Source organism: Anabas testudineus, chromosome 10 (assembly GCF_900324465.2).
Source record: "Anabas testudineus chromosome 10, fAnaTes1.2, whole genome shotgun sequence".
NCBI classification, from domain to species: Eukaryota; Metazoa; Chordata; class Actinopteri; order Anabantiformes; family Anabantidae; genus Anabas; species Anabas testudineus.
The window spans coordinates 10254783-10268628 of record NC_046619.1 but is presented as its reverse complement, the minus strand read 5'-3'; the positions used below and the strand labels follow the sequence as shown (position 1 = coordinate 10268628).

At 42.3% G+C, this 13846-nt stretch overlaps 1 protein-coding gene across 3 annotated transcripts in view; it reads left to right on the top strand.

Annotated features, from left to right (window-relative positions):
* Positions 1-13846, top strand: part of si:dkeyp-44a8.4 (collagen alpha-1(XXIII) chain) — a 104167-nt gene that overhangs the window by 26270 nt on the left and 64051 nt on the right. The window lies entirely within an intron of this gene.

Below are 13846 nucleotides of genomic sequence, written 5' to 3'. Positions count from 1 at the left end.
TTTTACCTCTGTTATAGTTTTTCCAAAACATTTAATGTTTTTAACCAGAAATCGTTTCCATTTAAGACCCATTCAGGTCTTATTTTTAACTGAGGCTCAAGTACCAAAGTCTGCATTTGAAATGTATATTTTACATCTTTCCACATTAAGTCCCTTTATTTCAGTGGCTTTTTAAATCTATTGCATCTTCTGTTCTGCCCTTAGTTGCGAGATGCCAGTCAAGCTCAACTGGAGTGTGTGCTAGTAGGTCAAAAGTGCAGGCTTATTGTAGCAGTTTATCATGTCAGGGTTAGCGCTGATACCACCCATTAGCATGATTAATCACAAAACCCTAAACTTTACCACAGAGCCACCATTCACCCAAACACAGAATCAAACGCCCCAGTCCACAGGGTCAAATGTGACCTGATTGCCTGGGAGAAACTTCTGGCAGTACTTATACATCCTCTGTTGTCGTCACTGCTTACACAGTTGTTGTGGGAATAATGCTGAGACCGTATATACAGTACTGTGCACAGACAGTGTTCGTCCTAATTTAAACACACGGGATATTATAAATATTTGTGTCTGCTCTGTTTTTAGTGACAGTTTTGCGTTATACAGTCTACACACACACACACACACACACACACACTTGATTTACAATGGGTACTATTGCTCACAAACATAAACACTCCATCTCTTTCTAGAGTACTCTCCATGAGTCAGCCGTTATTTTTGACTTTGAGTGGGCAAATACCTGCCTGAAAAAAGAAAGTTTCCTGTTTGTGTGTGATCTGTTAAACCATTGAGCTCAAGATCATGAACTACAAATCATATGTTTTGAAGACCAAGGATACAGTAGGATACTTAATTTCCTATGTACTTTCAATAGACCAACTGATTTTAATAGATTTGCAATTTGAAAAATTACTTGGAAACATTACAACATTACAACTTACTCAACCCTATTAAGTTGGTGGCTTCTGATTTTTGAAGCGTTTCCACCCTGACCAGCAACCTTCAGGCGATCACCACCTTCACTAATTATGGGTTAATCAATCATAATTATTGCCCGCGATGGAACAAACTGTTCTAGAGATAAGCATGTCGTCTGCGCTGATATGGACCCTCGCAGTCTGTTCATAGTTAGCACTGGTGAGTAGTACACATGAAATCTCAAACCTCTCTCCACAGCCACTTCCATAAAGGTCGTCTAATGTCAAATGCTCCTAACAAACAGCATATGGTTCCTGTTTCATAGAGGCATCTCTCTGTGTTGTTTTACTCTGTGGTTTAGAGAAGGACCGAAATTAAGAGAAGGACTGACATGTACGGTAAATGCCCCTCTATGTGCGGGGGGGGGGGGGGGGGGGGGTGGCTCTGGATGGTTGTATGTCTAAGAATGAATTTGTGTTCAAGTTACATTAGATGAGATGAGATAAAGTTAGTAGGTAATGTAATGTTATGCTACTAAAAAAGCCAGGTGGAGCCAAACATGTCTTCTTGATGTCAGGAAATCGGACAGTGCCACCTGAGAGCGTCCTGTGGGGCCTTTTCAGGTTCTGAAAGCTATTTTAATGCCTTTCTAGGAATGAGTTTTAAAACATTAGAGTGGTCTAGTCAATGAATACCTTATATACTTGAAGGAGATGTGTTACTGTCATTGTTTTACTTTCTCTAGTTTGCATCAGCAGCCGTCCTTTTAAATTAAAGGCATCCTGTATACTTTAAATTCCAAAGTCAAATCAGCCTCTCTGCGTGATAATCCTTCAGCCTGTAAGCACACACCTGTGGATTCGAAGCCTTAGCACAGCTGATGGCAGTGCTGAGGTCTCTTTGGTGGTCTGTGATGAGGTTTATTTAGGATGCCTGTCAATAAAGCACTAGCTCCCGCTGTGAACCCCAGCGCCAGGCTGGGATTAAATCCAACACTTCCATTGTTTTATTTCTCTTATGTGCTTGCACATTATGTGAGTGTGAATCTTACTTGTGTGACTCAGTGTCTGAAACGGCTGAAATGAGATGTAGATTTATGAATAGCTGGCAGCACATTCAGAAGAGAGACTTTTTGTTTGAGTTGGATCATCACGCTGACCCTCGATCTACTCCCACAGTCTTGTCCCTCGCCGTGACTTACACCCATGCACATGTGTCCCACAGTTTTTAGATGCTGTTATTCATGGTGTAAGATAACCCTTCTGAGTGAGGAGGATGCTTGACTTTTGGAGTCATATTTGCTTTTCTTAGCATTTTTTGGAGATCCAGTTTAGGCCCTATGGGAACTCTTTTACAAACATATCTGATAGGACTTTTAGAAATTATTTCTGGATCTGGAATTGGAGCTGCTTGTTTCCCAATCTTGGTTGGTAAGAAAAGCTGACTGTGGCGGTTATTAGCCACTCCAAGGTCTTACTGTGATGGCATCATAGGAAGACAAAAGCTGGGTGATCCTCAGGGTCTGTGGGTGTTTGAAGGCTCTCAGGGGGTTAAGCTGCACTTTCATGGAGCATCTAGTTGGAGAAACCAGAGTCTTACAGTCTTCCTGCCCCCTGCCTTCCCATTTCTGTCCAGTTGACCTGATGTCATCTGTGCCACACACACAAACACACACACCACGTTAGCTCACGCTGTCTTGCTGAATGGATATGAATCTGGGCTTATTGTTATTTGGATGTTCATTTCCTGCTTCTCACACCTCACTGCCTTTGCCCTTAAACATACACACACTCAAATGCACTCACTGCAAGCCCAGGGGTCGAAGGGAGATTAAGAAGGTAGTCACGGAGGTTAAAGGTTACTACGTTCCTACCTCCCAGTGATTCTAGGTCAGTATGATTTGTGCACCCTTGCATATGCGCCCATGTGAGCCTGTGTGTTAAAGGTGGACAAAGCGTGGCTTGTGTTCACAAGCATGCAGCTGCAAGGGACACAGCAAGTTGATGAGGTCTTAATCAGAGCGCTTACAGCTGGGGTTAGAAGGTCGATGGGTGATCCTAGGTTTTGATTGGGCCACTGGGAACCTGACAAAGCCTGGGGGCATGAAGAGAGAGTGGCAGCGGAGGGCCACAGCACCGTGACATGTCAGATTTCTCTCATTCAGTCCACCCAGCATGCTTTGTTTTTTTTTTTTTTATATGTACACACACACTCACACGTTTGATTGTTCACCACACACAGACAATACCCAGAGGATTCTTATCATAGGACAGGAAGCGCCTACTGTGCCGCTCTTTACCACCTCTACACCACTATCTTGCCCCTTTCTCAGCCTGTCGACTGTGTAGTTACTTTGAGCAGAATGAAAAGGAAAATTTATTTACGGGGCTTTCATTGGGTCACCCTCTCTTCACAGTGCACTGCTTGATCTCATGCCAAGCCTCTGGAGGCAAGGATGACTCACATGGTTTATACAACTGCTTGGAAAGTGGGAGACTGTGCATGTTTTGGGTGTTTGTCATGGTAAAAAAAAAAAAAAAACAAAAACATTTTAATACCGTCCTTGAAATTTCAATTTCTGTCAATTCCCAAAACAAAATCAATCAGAAATTGCTACTGTGGATTTCAAGCACAGTTTTCCTGTTCACATTTATCAGTTTTAATGTTCGTAAATACAACTTTCCCATGTGGACCACTCAAGTGATTTGTGACTATGGCCTTTTTCTCTTCATGCTCTGGGAAAAAAAATGGGGCGGTGTTTGACCAGACTACTATACGTACACTACTAAAGCAGAAAATGCTGGCAACACGCCACGAGCAGTTGGAGAAAATACTGACCACCCAAAAACTGTTTCATTGACAGGAAAAAAAACAACGTCCAAGAGCCAGATGATGTACTATTTGGTGTCAGAGAGTGGAGAATTATGGAAATACACTGTTCTGAGAGGCCAGGAGCCTTTTCCAACAGTGACAAATCAGATCAGTCCCAAGGTGAAATCTGAAAGTGTATTTGCTTAGATGCAATGCAAATATACTGTCTCGCTGTGAATACCTCTGTAATGGGCTAATGTCATCTGACTTCTTTCCACTAATCTGTAGAAAAAGGTAACATTAAAGTAAAATATGAAAGTAAAGGTGAAGCAGAGGTCACTGCTGAACTGTTCCGCTACAATGAATGATTTTCCCCCCGTCCAGCTGACTTTCATTGGAGGGACAGTCAAAGCCAATCAGCTTACTTGAAGCCCAGTAAGTGTAACATGTACTTATGTTCTGAATATATCTTCCCATATACCTTTCATAAAGTGACACCCTGTCATATATATCATGTTCTGCATATCCTTTTAATAGACAGTATTAAATCCACATCACGTTTCGTAGTGATGCTGAACATCTGTCCTCCCTCAACAGACAGTTGCTTTAGTGCAGCGTGTGTTTTTTACCCAGTGTTGCATGATCTTCCCCTAAAGGGAGTTTTTCCTCTCCACTGTCTCCTAGTGTTTGCTCAAGGGGGGTTGTCGGGTTTTCTATATCATTCTGTATACAGTTATATAAGTGCCTTGAGATGACTTCTGTTGTGATTTGACGCTATACAAATAAAATAGAATTCAGTTGAATTGAATCTAGTTTATTCAAAGCATTCCCGAAGGGCTCCCTAAAGATAAATACTGCAGGTGGGCAGCATGACAAGGATGAGTGGATGACGACATGTCGAGACAGACTGCCAAGATACATCTTGCAGTTATGTTTGAACTCTGTTGCATCAACATCTTTCTCTGCTTAAACGGACTGTTGGACCAAATGAGGTTGCACGCACTCTTCTTTAATCCTATGCTTTCACAAGACTCAGCAGTCAACAGTTGTTTGCCTGCTTGGGAGAATGCACACCAAGACCTCCTAATTTAAGCAAGATGTCCGCATGAAGAAAAGCAGCAGTTCAGGTGCTCCGTCGTGGCCAGAACAATTTTTTCAACAAGTCAACTGCAGGATCACACAGGATGTTCGATTTGTTTCTCTGTAATCCTATCTGAGGTGGCCCACCGCCACGGTTTGGTTGTGCTCATTTCACTGTTAGGCATAGCTTAGATTCTTTAATCAGCTTATATTTTGTTTATTATACCATGAAACACAAATCGAGAGCTTTTTGAGGCTGTTGATCAGCATCCACTTACATTGTATACAGAAATTCTGCTAGCGTGTCATCCCAGAGGTGCACACACACACACACACACACACACTCATTTGTCTCTTGCCATAAAACAGACACTTTCATTCTTTCTCACTCTCATTCACACACATACAGTCTAAATCAAAACCATGTTGGTTCGTACTTGCAAAAGCTCCCTTTCTGAAGAAGTGATTGATGAAATTAGATGCCATGTGAGATGCCACATTTCAAGTTTTGCCAAATAACAGTTGTGAACCCTGTTTTCTTTGCAGCGCAGTAAAATATATAACTGTAATGTGGCGTGGCACATGACATGGCAAGTCCTTAACAGAGTTAGAATACATGCCAGTCAAACAGCTGTGTTAGATCAGTCAATGAAATAAAATCAATAAATCAGCATCATGTGGAAAAAGTAAGTGGAAAGAGAGAACCTCACCATGCTGATGATTCATTTATTTAAAAAAAGGTCATTAAGCCAGCAGCGAATGAACAAAGATTAAAAGGTAAATCATTATATTAATCACTGATTGGCAGATAATTGAGAAGTGCTGTGTGGCAGTGTAGTGCTGAAAAGCTCTTGAACAAGAGCATGTGTAACCTCTGTTCAGCTTTGAGATGAAAGACAGGCCTCCACTCAGTGTTTTGGTTCTCTATTGGTTTTGTTTTTTCAGGAGGCGTAAAAGCCAACGAAAGATCTCGATCCAGTCAGCTCAGTGAAGGGGTGGGGGGGTGGGGGTGATGGCTGGACTGGGGACTTCCCTGCCAAGGGTTGCCAGATGTGTGACCTGGCCCATCACTCTGCGATAAGAGCGACAGCTGACTCTCGGCCAGGAGCATATGGGAAGCTGTGGTTGATGCATAGTCTGCACAGGAAGAAAGAGAACATGATATGTACAGTACAGAAGACAATGGTGGAGATATGAGAGAGGAGATGGGCAAATGATGACAAATAGACAATTCACGAATGAAACCATGGGAAAAAAGGGTCTAGGAGGGAAAAAAAAAAGACGTTTCTGTTACTCATCTGCAGTTCATATGTGCAGTCTCACAGTGTACCAGCGAAGTAGGTCCTCAAGGCATCCATAACCAGCTGCTCCCTCAACAAGAGTTTCATCCCTCTTTCCATCACTAACAGCCTGTATAATAAAACCAGCGTGTTTTACAGTCACTCTCTTCTCATTCACCGCTACACCTCTCTCTCTCTCTCCTTGTGTAATTATCTCACTAACGCTGAGTCAGGTTGTGCAGGTTTGTCATTCATTCGTACAGTGCTTACAGACGCCAGGAAAAGGCTATGACCATTTATTATGAAACAGATGTGTGTGCTCTCATTGGTCAACGCTGTGATTGGCTGTTTTGGAAATGCCATCAGTGACCTGTTGGCATTGTTATCTCTGTGATCTATTCAGCTTTAGACCCCCTGTTGTGCAGAGAGCTTGGGTGCTACAGAAAAAAATAAAGGTTGATCCGTGTTGTTTTAGCCCTCGGGGGTAAGGGAAGAGGGAGGTGACAAGGATCTATGTGGTTTAGGCCAATTCCCATTGTTCAGTAGGTGTGTGTGTGTGTGTGTGTGTTTTGTTAGTGCTGCTGTGCCGGTGATGTTTGACCTCTGATAAATAAGGTTAGGAGAGAAAAGGAACAACTGCAAGAAAGTGTGTCGATAAAGCAGCTACAAAAAGATACAGTTGCATTATTAAATCTACATAACACACACATCTCTAGTATCGGCTGTGACACTGAAATAACCTAGGAGAATGTTTCATTTACTTTATGGGATTTAATAATACCTATTCATTACAGGAGATTAAGTGTGCGGGCCTGCATTCGACACAGGACCGCCACAACCACAGGGCTCCTGTCCAGATTGTTTCTTTTCATCTCTCCTCCTACGAAAGTCAACCATGATACTTAAAAATTACCTGTGTCCAACAAAATCATTTAACTCACATTAGAGCATAACAGGCCCCCCTCCCCTTCCTTTCACAAGCCTGTACGTGAAAAGACAGAAGAGGCTGCCGAAGAACAGACTTCTTTAGTTACAGTTGATGAATAGAGAGGTTCTGGATGGTGTGTGTGTGTGTGTGTGTGTGTGTGTGTGTGTGTGTGTGTGTGTGTGTGTGTACATGTAGGAACTCCAGAGCTCTCCATAAAGTAGCTATAATGAGAACAGCATGGTTTGGTCATAACTGTTCATTACTTTTAGCTTTAATTAAGTGTATCTGCAACATTTACAATTAGCTTGTGTATAAATGATGGATTTAACAATCCGTGTGTTTATATACATTTTTATTGGATAGTATCCATGATTCTGTGCCTATTAAACTTTATTTTCATGCTGTACATGTTGTTCTGGGGTGATTTGTCTGTCTCCCAGTCCCCATGTGTGTCCCTGTCTCTCTCTGATCTTTGCCAGTAATATAAATTTGTGCAAACTGCAGCATGTTTGCAGTGAAAAACAAAGAAAAGGAAAACGTATGCACAGGTCATCCTTCGGTCCCTCCTTCTATGTATGTGTGTGTGTGTGTGAGTGTGTGACAGACTGTACAGCAGATGATCATGATGCCATGAGCTGCGTTTTGTGACGTGTCATCTTCTCTGATGTCTACTCATGGATGCTGCTGTCATGTTGGTTTAAGTCCTGCGCCTGATTTGGAGTCCGTGCTCCCTCAGCAGCTGTTTAACCTTCCTGTCCACTTGCAGCATAGAGTGGCTGCTCCAGGCTTTTAGCCTCTGTCTGACTTTTTGAAGTTAAAATGGACGTGCAGGTCTTAGCTGATCCTCACTGATCCAGATTAGGAACTGTAAAAGTCAGTCAAGATTCTGACTTTGATGAGCTGCACTGAAATAATCTGACTTTGATGAACTCCACCGTGGTAATCTAACTTTAATGACTCTCAGCGGCTGTCTGGCGATGTTGCTCTTGCTCATTCAGACAGACAGCAACATTGAAAATAAGAAGGAAGGATAAAGGTGGATGTAAGAATATCGCATGGTGAGGCGAAGTGAACGTGAGCGATGGAGGAGAGTTTGGCCTTCACAACGTGGCGGCGGAGACAGATGGAGACAGACGGGGAGGAGTAGGAGAGAGAGACAGAGGCTGAAATGCATCATGAGAGAAGCCTGTGCCAATCTTCTCAGGCTGTTTAGAAATGTGAAGTGATGTTTACGGTCATGTTGTTATTATTTGCAGGTGGAGATCACTGCGCTGCCTTCTCTGCTTCGTCAGTCAATAAATTCCTCTCTAACCAACTCCGTCACTGTGAGAAAGAGCCTCTTCCCCAAATAATAACTTTCTTCTTTTTTGATGGTTGTAAATCAATCGGAGGATGGAGTTTGGATTGGAGTGGCCATTAAAGGGCAAATGGTCCTGATTAATGGATAAGCTGTTACATGGAGTACTCTGGAGCCTTGTTTATAAAGTGGTGGAGGTTTCAGCAGAACAACAGAAAGGACTGTAGATATGGTTTCCTTATGTCACTGTCAGACAGTGTCAGCGGATGAAAGAGTCCTGTTTAATGTTGCTGCTCTGCTGCCAAAAGGCTCCCCCTTGTGTCCAGAATCATTTAAATGAAGGATTCAAGATAGAGTGCGAGCGTCTTTCAGACCTTTTTTCTGCACGTGCCCGAGATCCACACTCCTCATCTGGTGGTGGTGTTTATAGCGGTGTGCGTCCCTCGTGGATAGGTCATCGCAAAAAAATCAAACGCCAGGGCAACACGTGCTCGTGTGTGAGGGTTGGGAGGTTAATGGAAGAAGAAAACCAGCATCTCACAAGGACGTTACACATGCGGGACGTGTAAACACTCCAATGCAGGGTCACCTTGGGTGAATTTCTCATGTTGTAGAGGCGGTGCTTTCTATGATCAGGATCCAGCGTACAGTACAGTATGTGTGAATGGGTATTTGCCTTTCTATATATATTTATATATTCATAGAGTCAAACAACTTTTGCATATTTGTCTTTGTATTACACAAACATTACGTCTTATGTCATTGTTCTGGCATGTGCCTGTTGTCTTGTGGGACACTTTCTTTCTGTTTTGAAAGGAGATATACCCATTTTATTTTTGTTGAAAAATAATGGCTCGTCTTTGGGATTCTTGAGTTTTCCTGTGTGTGCGCACTCCGGATTAATACAAGCTGTAGACCTGCAGAGTGAGGACATTTAGGGAAACTTTTGGCCGCTCATTCCTTCTTCAAAGAGCTGTTTTAAGGGCCATACTTGGTTTTAGGGTTATAGCTACAATTAAGAATAGGTGAAGGTTATGTTAAGGGTTGGAATTGGACATGTGGCCGTGATGGTTAAGGGCAGGTTTAGTGGCTGGAGAATGCACAGGGCCAACGAGGATGCATAAGGCACAAATGTGTGTGTGTGAGATTTGTGGTTTGCTGGAGGTATATTTTGATTGGAGAGCTGAGACGTTGGCAGACAGCTGGGCATGTTGCTGATTAGCTTCCTGAGGGCTCAGGATCACACACACATATCCACACACTCATGTATCATACGCAGACATACATAATTCATGATCGCACGCTGATGAAATTGATTTTGTTGTTATTCTTTGCCATTAACTATTCTGTCTTTTTCTTCCTCTGCCTCCCTCATGTCTTCACGATGCCGTCTCCCTGTGGTCCGCCCTCCCTCATTCAGGTATGTGGTTCGAATTTTCATTTCCCCTTCTTCGCTCTCCATCTTTCCCTATCTTTCTTTTTATCACGCTGCCACATATTCCCAATTTTCCAATCACTGCCTCCGTGCTTCCCCCCGATATGTCAAACCACTGCACTGTCAAGACATTCAGCACATGAGAATGAATGACCTCCATGTGTCGAGCCAGCGGTGGTATGAATCGGGGCATATATGGCTGTGGTGCATATATTGTACGCGCATTGACAAAGTGCCAGTAAATATCATTAATCACAGTCTTGTTTTGGCTGTTCTGACTCAGCCATGTGGAAGTGATTTCTCCGGCCGAAACACGGTTTAACTTTTGAGTCCTGCAGTGTGTTCTACTCCTTCAGCGATTTTTGTGTGTGTTTTTTATTTTCTGTTCTAGTCAGAGTTGCTCACACGGTGACTCGGCGGTTATTCACCATGTTTAAAAATACATCCTCGCCCCCCTTCCCCCTCCTTTCCTGTTTAAGGAGGAGAACAACTTTAATTAGTGTTAGGTGAGGGAAGGAAATCCGCGTCTCTGTCCGTGTTTGTGATTCTCAGTGCATGCTAACAAATCTTTAAGCATTCCCTGATGGGTACACGGTGGGTCTGGCTTTTCCTTCCACCACTTTTCAGACTTGTTTGCCAGAGATGGCTCCTGTGGTTGGGGGCTGGTGCAGTAAGCAGTTCAGAGTGTCTGTTGGTGGGTTTCAGGGAAAAGGAGACGGGTGGGGGTGTCGGTGCGGTGGTGCTCGTGAAGCAGATGCATCCGGCTCCCTGGACTATCTTCTGTCTGCACTGCAGTGAGACATCAGTGACAGAGCTTTATCACATCTCCAGGCATTGGATACACACACTGGGACAAGCGTGACAAGATAATTATGTTGACTGTGTTATCGCTGGTGTAAGTTTCAGTGTTGGTGACTAATATAATCATGTAAGTTTTATTTAGTCTAATTTTCTGGCTTCAAATAAAAAAAAAAAAAAGCAGACGATAACCTCTCAGTGAGTCACAAACTATGTGTGACCTGTAGACAGCACCACCTATCTGCACCTTTCACCAAGCATTTGTCCCATTCTCTGACAAACCAGTTGATGACATGGGCATCTCAGTGTGAACAGTTAGTTCGATGAAACAAGAATTAAGGGTTATTTTTAACTTTTAAAAAGACAAAGTGGAGAACAGCTTCAGTTGCAGCTGAAACATCCAAACTTAAAGAACTGGACATAGTTTTACATTTCTGGCTCATTAGTGATGGAAATGTAGGCTCAGTAGCTCGCCAACACTGCAGCTAATGTGCTACTGCAAGAGCAGATCTTCCCACTGTTTAATGCATAAAACCTCTTTTCCCCTCATGTCATGTTTCAGATTCATGCCTGTCTGTTGAGAGAACTAATTTGACCTTGTGTTGTTTTGTCTTTAGTTGTCTGAGACATTTTAAAATTTAACTATCAGCTGATTTAACAAGTTGTAGCATTACAGTACACTGAGTTAAAATAATCAATTGTCACCATTAGAGAGCGGAGTTTGTAGGTGAGAGTCGGTGTGAAAACCTCTGCAGTCACCGCTGGAGTAATGTCGATGTAGCAAAAAGTCTGATGACGCTGTTTCTCAGTGAAAGTAAGCCTGGTTTCCCGGCACTTCAAAAGAGCATGCATACAGTACAACAACAAACTCAGAGCTCAGCTTTTGCAGCCGCTATTGGATTCTGACTGTAGAATCCAAACAAACGTGATAAAGCAAATAGGACCCCCTCCCTTGGCCCAACGGATACGTGCTGGGGGGGCACAGCTTGGCCTGCTGGGGAGGGGGTGGGGGGGGCTCTTTAATGTGCCGGGGAAGTGTCACGCTGGAATGCTTTGCACAAACAATCCTGTGCTCACATGTGTCGATGGTCAGTGTGTGTGTGTGTGTGTGTGGTAAGGGCTAAGAGTACAAATGTGTGTATGAAAGGGAGGTCTGTGGTGCGTGTATCTGTGTGATTTTTCCCTGCCATATGTAGTTCAGGTTCTGTATGGACCTGGTATGGACCACAAACCCACGTTGTGGTTGTCAGTGAAAACAGGCCTGCAGCCGCTCTAAACAATGAGGATTTAGCTTTGTTTTTACAGGTTTGCTGAAATCACAGACTCTGCAGGGATCTTTATCTTGTTACAGTAGCACCATCCCTCAAAATGTCCCCTAAGTACTATAAAAAACGCTGTTTACAGATGTTTTTGTCCTGTATGCAACTTAAATTTCAGTTCTTACATTTCTGCGTGCTAAATTTAAATCACATTGAGTTAATCTCCAGTCTCCTTTATTGTTATGTGTTTGTACTCAAGTGTCCTGTCAGCTCTGTTTGCTATTACTAAATACCCACATGCCCATATTGATATTTATTAAAACAATATGAAATAACCCAAATCAATACTAAAAACATCATCAAATTATTTTGTTGATATTATGTTTGGAACACTAGATTTATTAGTGTTTCGGTGATTATGGAAGATTTAACTGTTGAGAGTAAAGTCTGTCTGACCTGTGTTGAGTGAGGTTGTGTTATGACTGTTTTGTAATGGAAGTAAAGAATGAATCAGTCCTATTTTCCCAAAGTGCTGATTTCAATTCATCTAAATGAACCCCTGAAGCCCAGTTTGAGTTTTAAATGATCTGAAAATTAATAAAAGTGCCTTATCTGGTGTCGATTATCTACATCCTATAAAAAAATTGGGGCTTATTTACAGTACAAGCTTATCTAAGATGCTCCCTTGGATATTCCTCAAGGAAATCCAATCCTACATTTGTAAACATGCTTAGTGTAGTGGTTAATATTTATGCGTAATTTGTATTTCTGTGTTCGTCATGCTGTGAGCGGGGCCGTTTGCTGTTGATGGACTTTGCTTCCTTCAGATACAACCACTACCAACTTCATCAGCTTTATTTACAATACTGTGTAAACATCTCATGAACTGCGGAAAATTGAGCCACAATACGAAAGAGGCAGCACAGAAAGTTGGTGCTTAATTTCTAAAGAAGTGTGTGTCAGTTATTGTCTCTGTATTTTTATTAATTTTTTATTGACATGATTGCCCATCTGCACTTTCTTGCTTCTTGGCAGCCGTATTGATGGATTTGGGTTCACAATTTTTGCCAAGCACATCCACACTCTCAGAGTCTGGGAGAATAACGTCAATGAGACACAGATGAATGAAAGGGATGAAACATCTGCCCTTCGTTACTGTCTTCATTTTCTTCATAAACAATCATTTTTACTGCCTGATGATTTAACGAACTCATGACAGAGAGGTAAACGCAGCCACAGGGTGTAAGTGGAAAAACAGAACCTGACCATGTTTTCCATGAGTAAACCTTTGTCAGACGGGGACAGTAGCCTTTACTGTCAGATTAAAGCTACTCTTAAAGTGAAATAATGCGCATGGGTAAATGGATTTTCTACACCATTAGAGGATTCAAGTCTAGCGATATTCTATAATATTTCTTAATGTCAACAAATACTGTGATACAGCTGATTCCTCTGTTCCAGATAGACTTATATTATTGTTCAAAACCAGCCCCATGGTCTCACTTGCTGACATTATGATGAGCACGGGCTCTGTAGTTTCTTTTGAGTTGATCACACAAACAACGTCCTACTGCTGTGAATAGTCACTACTGTGCCAAATCAGCAACTGGAGATAGTCCCCATCCAATTAACTGTGATTGTTCAACATTTGCCAAAACAAATACACTCCTGATGTTTATGGAAATGATTTAGCCTTTTTTTTTTTTTAAATCGCCCCATCTGACGTTTAATATGATTTGTCTTTTGGCAAGTTCAACTGTACAAGTCTTCATCAACAGCTGGAATTAATTGTAAGATTGACTGAACTGATTTTATTTTACATGCACGCATGCAGGTAACACAGAGGTGGTTAGGGTTAGGGTCATCCCAGTGAGGACAAAGCATGTAGCAGTTAGTGTTGGTGCATTTTAACATTACATACACATGCAATTTTTACAGGAATCTTTAAATTCAAAGGAATTTCATGCCAAATGTGCTCCATCTGTCAGTGCTCGCACCCCAGGCCAATGCTCCTCATAAAACACAATTTACAGCATTTGC